Consider the following 6,791-nt stretch of genomic DNA (forward strand, 5'->3'; position numbering starts at 1 on the left):
TTTCTCCTCTATTTTTTCATGAAATTTAGAAGTGAGAAAATTTGCTCTGAATGCATTAAGCTATGAGGCTATGTTTTAAAGATTTCAATTGACTCTAAAGGTTTGATTTAAATTTCTTAACCTTGGATAAGTGGTGATATGAAGCTAAATTGTTGTTTGGTGTAAGTTAAATCAAACCCTAGATTGATTATGGGGTTTTAAAGTGTGACAAGTTGAGATATTAAGTGTTATATTATAACAGGTTAGAGGGAGGCTTGAGGAGATTATGTGAACAAATTGTATCTTAACAAGCCTTTTTGTTGAGAATATGAGTAAGAAACGAAAGAATTGAGATGTTATTGATAGATAATAGTACTTGTATTAATTGAAAATTAATTATTGTAGATTGTGGTGTAAAAAAACTTGCTTTGACACAAAAGGAGATTTAATACCATGGGTAACACTTTTAATAACAAAAGAGTTGAGGTAACTGGATAATTTACTTTATTTATTACCTTGTATAAGTTATTCTCAAGTTGTTCTTCTATGATTTGTTATGTATGTATGTATAAACTTTGTAAAAATTAATTATTTTAGAAAATGAGTGGAGTATCGATTTGTGAAATTTCATATTTTGGAAGTAAGTGGTAAGATTTGTTATAATTGCTTAGAAAGTAGTTTATGCATGGTCAAGTGGAGACACGTAGTAAAATATGGCATGTTAGAGGGTGGGAGGCCACCCTAGTGGAGTTAGTAGAGATTAAATCCATATGACACTATTGGCACCTCAAGATGCCAAGTGCAACTCATATTTCTCCTTAGTGCCCGAAAAAGGGTGTAATGTTAAAGACTTACTCTTCTTAGTACCTAGAAAGGTACAGAGTTGGAGATTATGTTTTGTAAGATGCGATATTGGAGTAACTACACTCTAATTACTCGTAATAGAGGGAACCTATAGTTTAAAAGTAGTTTAGGATGCCTTGTGTAACATCCTAAAAATTTTAAGACTCAAATTTATTTAAAAAAATAAATAAAAATAAAATAAAATATCTATAATTAAATTAAAATTTAGAATAATTTAATAGAGGCCTAGAGTTTGAATTTTACTAAGCAAAAGTTTGGTTTTATTTGATTTTTAACTATGGGAAAAATTACCAAAGTTGACCCGGGCTTTTGTGCAATAATAAAAAATATTGGGCCCTTTCTTGTAATTTTCCCCAAACTTTTTGACTAGCATTTTAAAGAGCAAACAGATGCAGAAAACGCAGAAAATGAACAAGGGAAGGAAACGCACAAACGGGAGAGTGAGAGAGAGAGAGAGGAAGAAGAAAGGAGAAAGAGAGGGAGTTAGGCTCGGATCTAGGAGTCTTTGCGACCGTTGCGAGCTCGGCTACACGATAGGTAAACTCCCTACTTCAATCCTCTTCTCTTTCTCTTGATTTTCTTCAATTTTTGGAAGAGGAAATTTTTGGATTTTGATCCCAAAGGTTTATTCTTGTAAGCTTTTGTTTCTTTGGATCCTAGGGAGCATGTTTTGAGTTTCTATATAGTGATCTAATATTTTGAGTGGATAATTGGATGAAAAGAGGTGTTTTGGGCACAAAATAAACCTTGAGAAATTGGGTTTTTGTTCCTCAATGGTTTAAGCCTATTGATTTAGTTATAATTTTGCTATTTGAGCCCAATAAGATTTAAATTAAAGTTTGGTTTTCATTATAAGGGCTAATGGTAAAAGTTGGTGGCACTAAGTAAAGGTTTTTAATTGATTAAAAAATTATATAAATTGAAAATTAGCCTAGTGATGGCTAATAAATGGTTTTGGTGGTTAAGTGATACTATGTGAATGGTTGGTTTAATATATGGACCATTAGGGTGGATTATGACTCATTGACCTAAGTTGTGTGGTATAAGTTATAGTCTTCATTAATGCTATTTGTCATGATAAGTGATGTGGATCACTTATATGTTGTAGAAAATTGTTGGTGGAACTTATTGAGAAGTAAGGAACAAGCCGAGCCCTATTTTGTACAAGGGGAACCCTTTTAGTACCAAAGGGTTGAGGTAACAGGGGAATTTATATTTCTTATTACTTTGTTTTAGCTATTTTTGAATAAATATTACTAGTTATCATGCATTACATGTTTTAAAAGATTAAATGTGCTTTATAAGGGGTTATGGGGTACTACTTTGATTATAGTGCAAATATGTTTTCTAATTGTTTAATAACAATGTTTTTATGGAAATGAGATTTATAAATATTATACTACTTTAGAGTGTTGAATGGTCAATACTCAGGAAAGGTAGACAAGAGTAAAAGGCATGATCTCGGTGGGAGTTCACCAATGAGAAGGTGTGGATTTTTGATATTCTATGGCACACTGTCAGTACTCAGTGTTGTCTTACGTATTGTGGGCTCAGTGCACTAAAGTGGTTAGTGTATTGAGTGTTCGACACCTCTCAATGGGGGAGGGAATCCGACATATGAAGTGTGAGGTTGAGTGCCTAGGCCAAGGTAGCCCTCACATGGAGAGTAAGTCGGGCTGGCTCTGGGAGGGAGTTAGCTTTGACTGCTCAGGATTCACGTCGAAGGGGCATAGGCGGTTCGGTGGATTAGATCATGCCTTAGATTATGTTTTGTGCCTGTGGAGGTACAAGTAGGTATAAGGTTTACCTGCGAGTTAAAGAGTGCCAGGGGGCATTCTGTTGGTCATGAAAGGCCATACCGGCCTAGGTCATGCATTCATGCATTTTAAATGGCTAAATTATATACTATGTTGAATTTATTATTCGTTTATTTGATTATGGCTTACTTTGTAATAATCAATGTAAATTTTGCTGTTACTGAGACTGTGGTTGTCTCACCCCTTTCTTTTCAATATTCTAGGTCCAGGCGAAGGATCCAGTGGTGGACGGGGAAAGGAGCAAAGCTAGGGGTTTGCTTGTGATTTGTAAAGAACTGCAACCCCTTTCTTTTGAGCAAATATATTGTAATGTATTTAAGATTAGGGTGCCAGTAGGATGTGATTGTGTGTGTGTGTGTGAATATGTGTGGATTGTGTGCTTGTGTATGAATTTTTGTCTGTTTGCAGACTTATGGCTAGGAAACTTGGTTATGGTGTGTGGTTTTGATGGATTTACTTAGTACACCAAGTTTCTATTACAAGCAGATCTTTATTTTGATATATATGTGATTTTATAAGCAAATGCAAAGTGGTTGCATTGCAAATGGTGTGCTATGGGAAAACATACAGCTTGGATAGAGAGAGTGGGTGCGTGGGCCCCACAAGGAGCTCTGAGCCAAGTGAAAATGTTTAGCATATGTATTTATATAAATACATGGTATTTGGATTGATTTGTGACCACTCTTGTATGATTTATGCATTTTTGAGGTTTAGGGTCCATTTTGGGAAATGGCACCCGAGTGGTCAAATTTTGATGTATGGGGGTTTTCCATCATTTGAATGTTCTATCAGGTGTTTTTAATCTTATTTGACGTGTCCAAAGTGTTTCCACAGGTTTGTGACCATTAGGATGGGATTTGGACAATTTTGAAAATGGTTTTTACCAAAAAGCTGCACTTTTGCATCCGGGTGTCCAAATCTTAATCCGACCGTTGGATTTCTCTAAAATTTGGGTCACAAGTAAAACCTTTTATAAGCTTCGTGTGGGCTTTGGAATCACGTCAATCGGATATCAAACAGAGAAACGACGCACTCTGAAATTTGGTCTGGAGGTGCTGTCATGACAGCATTAAATTGCTGTCATGACAGCTACAGTATTGATTTTATAACCTGCACAAAATTCAATCCGTCCGTTGGATCTTTTCAAAATTTAGTATGCTAATAGTATTCTTTAAAAGTGACATGTGGGCTTTGGAATCACTCCGATCGGAGGTCAGATGATGAAATGGTGCACTCCGGAAGTTGGCCCGGAAGTGCTGTCATGACAGCTTTTTAGCTGTCATGACAGCAAAAATAATCAAATTTTTAACATGTCTAATTTTAAATCCGACCGTTGGATCTTTTTGAAATTTAGTATACTTATAGTACCCTTTGAATGTGACGTGTGAGCTTTAAAATTACTTTGATCGGAGGTTGGATGGCCGAATGACGCCTCCCAGAAGTTGACTCGGGAGGGTTGTCATGACAGCAATTTAAATGCTGTCATGACAGTATCTTTTTATTTCTCTTTCGTCTAACTTGCTTCCGTGCGCTACAGTTAGAACCTATAATTTTTTTTAAGGTTTTAAATATTTAGTTTGCAATCGTATATTTGCTTAGTGATTTAAATGGTTTGTTTCCTAAGTTGGTTTTAGGATTAACTCCTTAACCACACTTAGTTTATTTGAATTGTGTGATTTTTGGATAACACTCGGGGCAAGTGTTACACCTTGGCTGAGTATTCCTACTATGAAAGTTGAGTTTGGGGACTATACATGTGGTTTGGTTCAATGGAATAGCCTACTAGTTCGGTCGGGAGCATTGGAGGATCAAATGATTAGCAATCATGCATTTTATTGTGATGAATTGTATATGGTGTATTTGTTATCCGTGTTTTAAAGCTTATTTACAACTTGGCATGTTAATCGATATTGTAAATTATCTTAGTTACTAAGATTTTTATCTCACTCCATGGCTATTATTTTACAAGTTTTACTACTGAATTTGAGTAAGGGAAGGAATCAAGCAAGGATTAGCAAATTTTCTACATTACAAATAATAATGCTCGATTTTGTTTGAGTGGTGTATATAAACTTAGTGATATAATATTATATGTTGTCAACTATGAATGATATCATTTTGACTGGTTGCACTTGTATTATACTATATTATTTTGTATTTTAGTTGACTATTATATATGATGTGAATATGTGGTATTTTTGTGGTGATGGGCCAAATTACTAATACAAGTACAAGGAATGTTGTATACATATGGTGATAATATATATGTGATGTATTATGTGGCAATAAAGGCCAAATGGTGTATGTGGTAGTGATTGTGCATTTTGGCTATATTGGGTGAAACTGGCATTAAGTGGCTAAATTTTGTGTTTGGCATGTTTATGTGTGTTTTGATTTTTGGGTACTTGGATACTTGAAAATCATTTTAAAAAATGATTGTTGCATTTGAGTGTCTAAAACTCTCATATAGTGTCAGATCATAATGAAACTTATAAATGAGTTAGCTTATTAAATAAGTTTCACATGGGCACTTGAATCACTCCAATCGAACATCAAATACAAAAATGGCGCACGTTTGAAGTTCATCTCAAAAAGCTATCATGACAAGGACACGTGCACTGCGGCACATTGTGCACAAGCCGTGGCGCACGGTATAGTGGTAGAATTGGCCTCTCTATGCAACATGTCGTGGCGCATGGACCATAAGCCACAATGCGTGTACCAAAATACTCACAAATGACATTTTTATCCCTGTTTTCAAATGTTTTGCTTCCCAAAACTCTTCCATACTTCTCATATCTTTATATATCATTAAGTTTGAACTCAAACTACCTATTTGAAAAGGTTTTATGGGATCCCAAATATTCTAAAATTATTTCTAAAAGATTATTAGTTTTGATCCTTTTATATTTAATGTGAGCTTAGGAGCAATCTTTACTCCTAATTATCATTATTTGTTGAGAGTTTGTAGTGAATAATGGTAATGTCAAGGTGGATATTACAATTATCTTCTCATGATTATGCTAAGTTTAGTTTCCCTTTCCTCTTGACCAAAGCTATCATGGCTTAAGAAAATTATCACAAGCCAATAAATCTAATTAGCTAACTTTCCTAGATCTTAGATTAAAGTCCCTAGTTTAATTAACCAATTGGTGTAAAAATTAACCAAGTAAATCACTCAAAATCCTCCCTATATAGCCATGGTTAAACATATATATTGAGCAACCACAAAATTATGTCAAGCTACTCAACAACACAAGTATTAACATCACAAGATTATGCAATATTAACACAAGTAAATTACTAATTGAAAAACACAAAATTATGTGTTAAGCTTATAATGGCCAAACAATCATGATAGCCCAAAGAAGGAAATTAAATGAAACAATAGTCTCTCTTTATATCAAAATCAAATTCAAATTAAAATTTACAAACTAAGATGATCAAACTCTGGATTAAGGAATTTAACCATCTAATTAAAAGAGAAGAGGATAGGAAACAAAAGAACTTAGCCAATCTTCATCATCTTCAAAAACCTTAGGATAGAATCTTATTGGCCAAACTCCATAACACCTCGGATGAAGAAGAGTTTAGATCCTTGAGGAAATGGGAGGGGAAGTACGAAAATGAAGAGAGGAGAAGAATGGTGTGACTTTTATGGAGGTTTGATAGCTGAAAATGGGAGTAAGGTGCCGGAAAATGAAGAACAAAAGAGAGAAAATGAAGAATAATATGAACAAGTGAGAGAAAAATGAAGGAGATGAAATGAAATGGATGGATGATCTGAATTAGGGCAGAATAGGGTGCAAATCCTTATTTCCCATTAACTAAAAGCTTAATTAAAAAATAAGAAAAGAAATTAAAATGAAAATGGGAGTCTTGTCACACTTGCAAGGTGGCAAACCTCTTATTGGTTTGTAGATAATTCTAATGTGTGTGTAATTTTTCATATGTCATCCGCATTATTAAACTGATTTAATTCCCTAAATAAATCAAAAATCATGCCTCATGCCCTAGCTTTTGACCTCTAAATGTTTTGACCTCAACTGCCCAATTGATGCACAAGTCATATGCCACCTATATGACAATAATTAAAAAAGAATTATGCACATCACAAATAAACATTTACCA

The 6,791-nt window shown here is 34.3% G+C and overlaps 1 long non-coding RNA gene across 1 annotated transcript; it reads left to right on the forward strand.

Annotated features, from left to right (window-relative positions):
- The first annotated feature begins 1,258 nt into the window (after positions 1-1,258).
- LOC129321613 (uncharacterized) lies at positions 1,259-2,909 on the forward strand. The gene is made up of 3 exons (XR_008596043.1): positions 1,259-1,380; positions 1,952-2,040; positions 2,864-2,909. It is a non-coding gene; the product is annotated as an uncharacterized LOC129321613 (long non-coding RNA).
- The last annotated feature ends 3,882 nt before the right edge of the window (positions 2,910-6,791 follow it).

This window comes from Prosopis cineraria, unplaced genomic scaffold (assembly GCF_029017545.1).
Source record: "Prosopis cineraria cultivar Desert tree isolate PC_DT_omini unplaced genomic scaffold, ASM2901754v1 PC10, whole genome shotgun sequence".
Classification (NCBI taxonomy): domain Eukaryota; kingdom Viridiplantae; phylum Streptophyta; class Magnoliopsida; order Fabales; family Fabaceae; genus Prosopis; species Prosopis cineraria.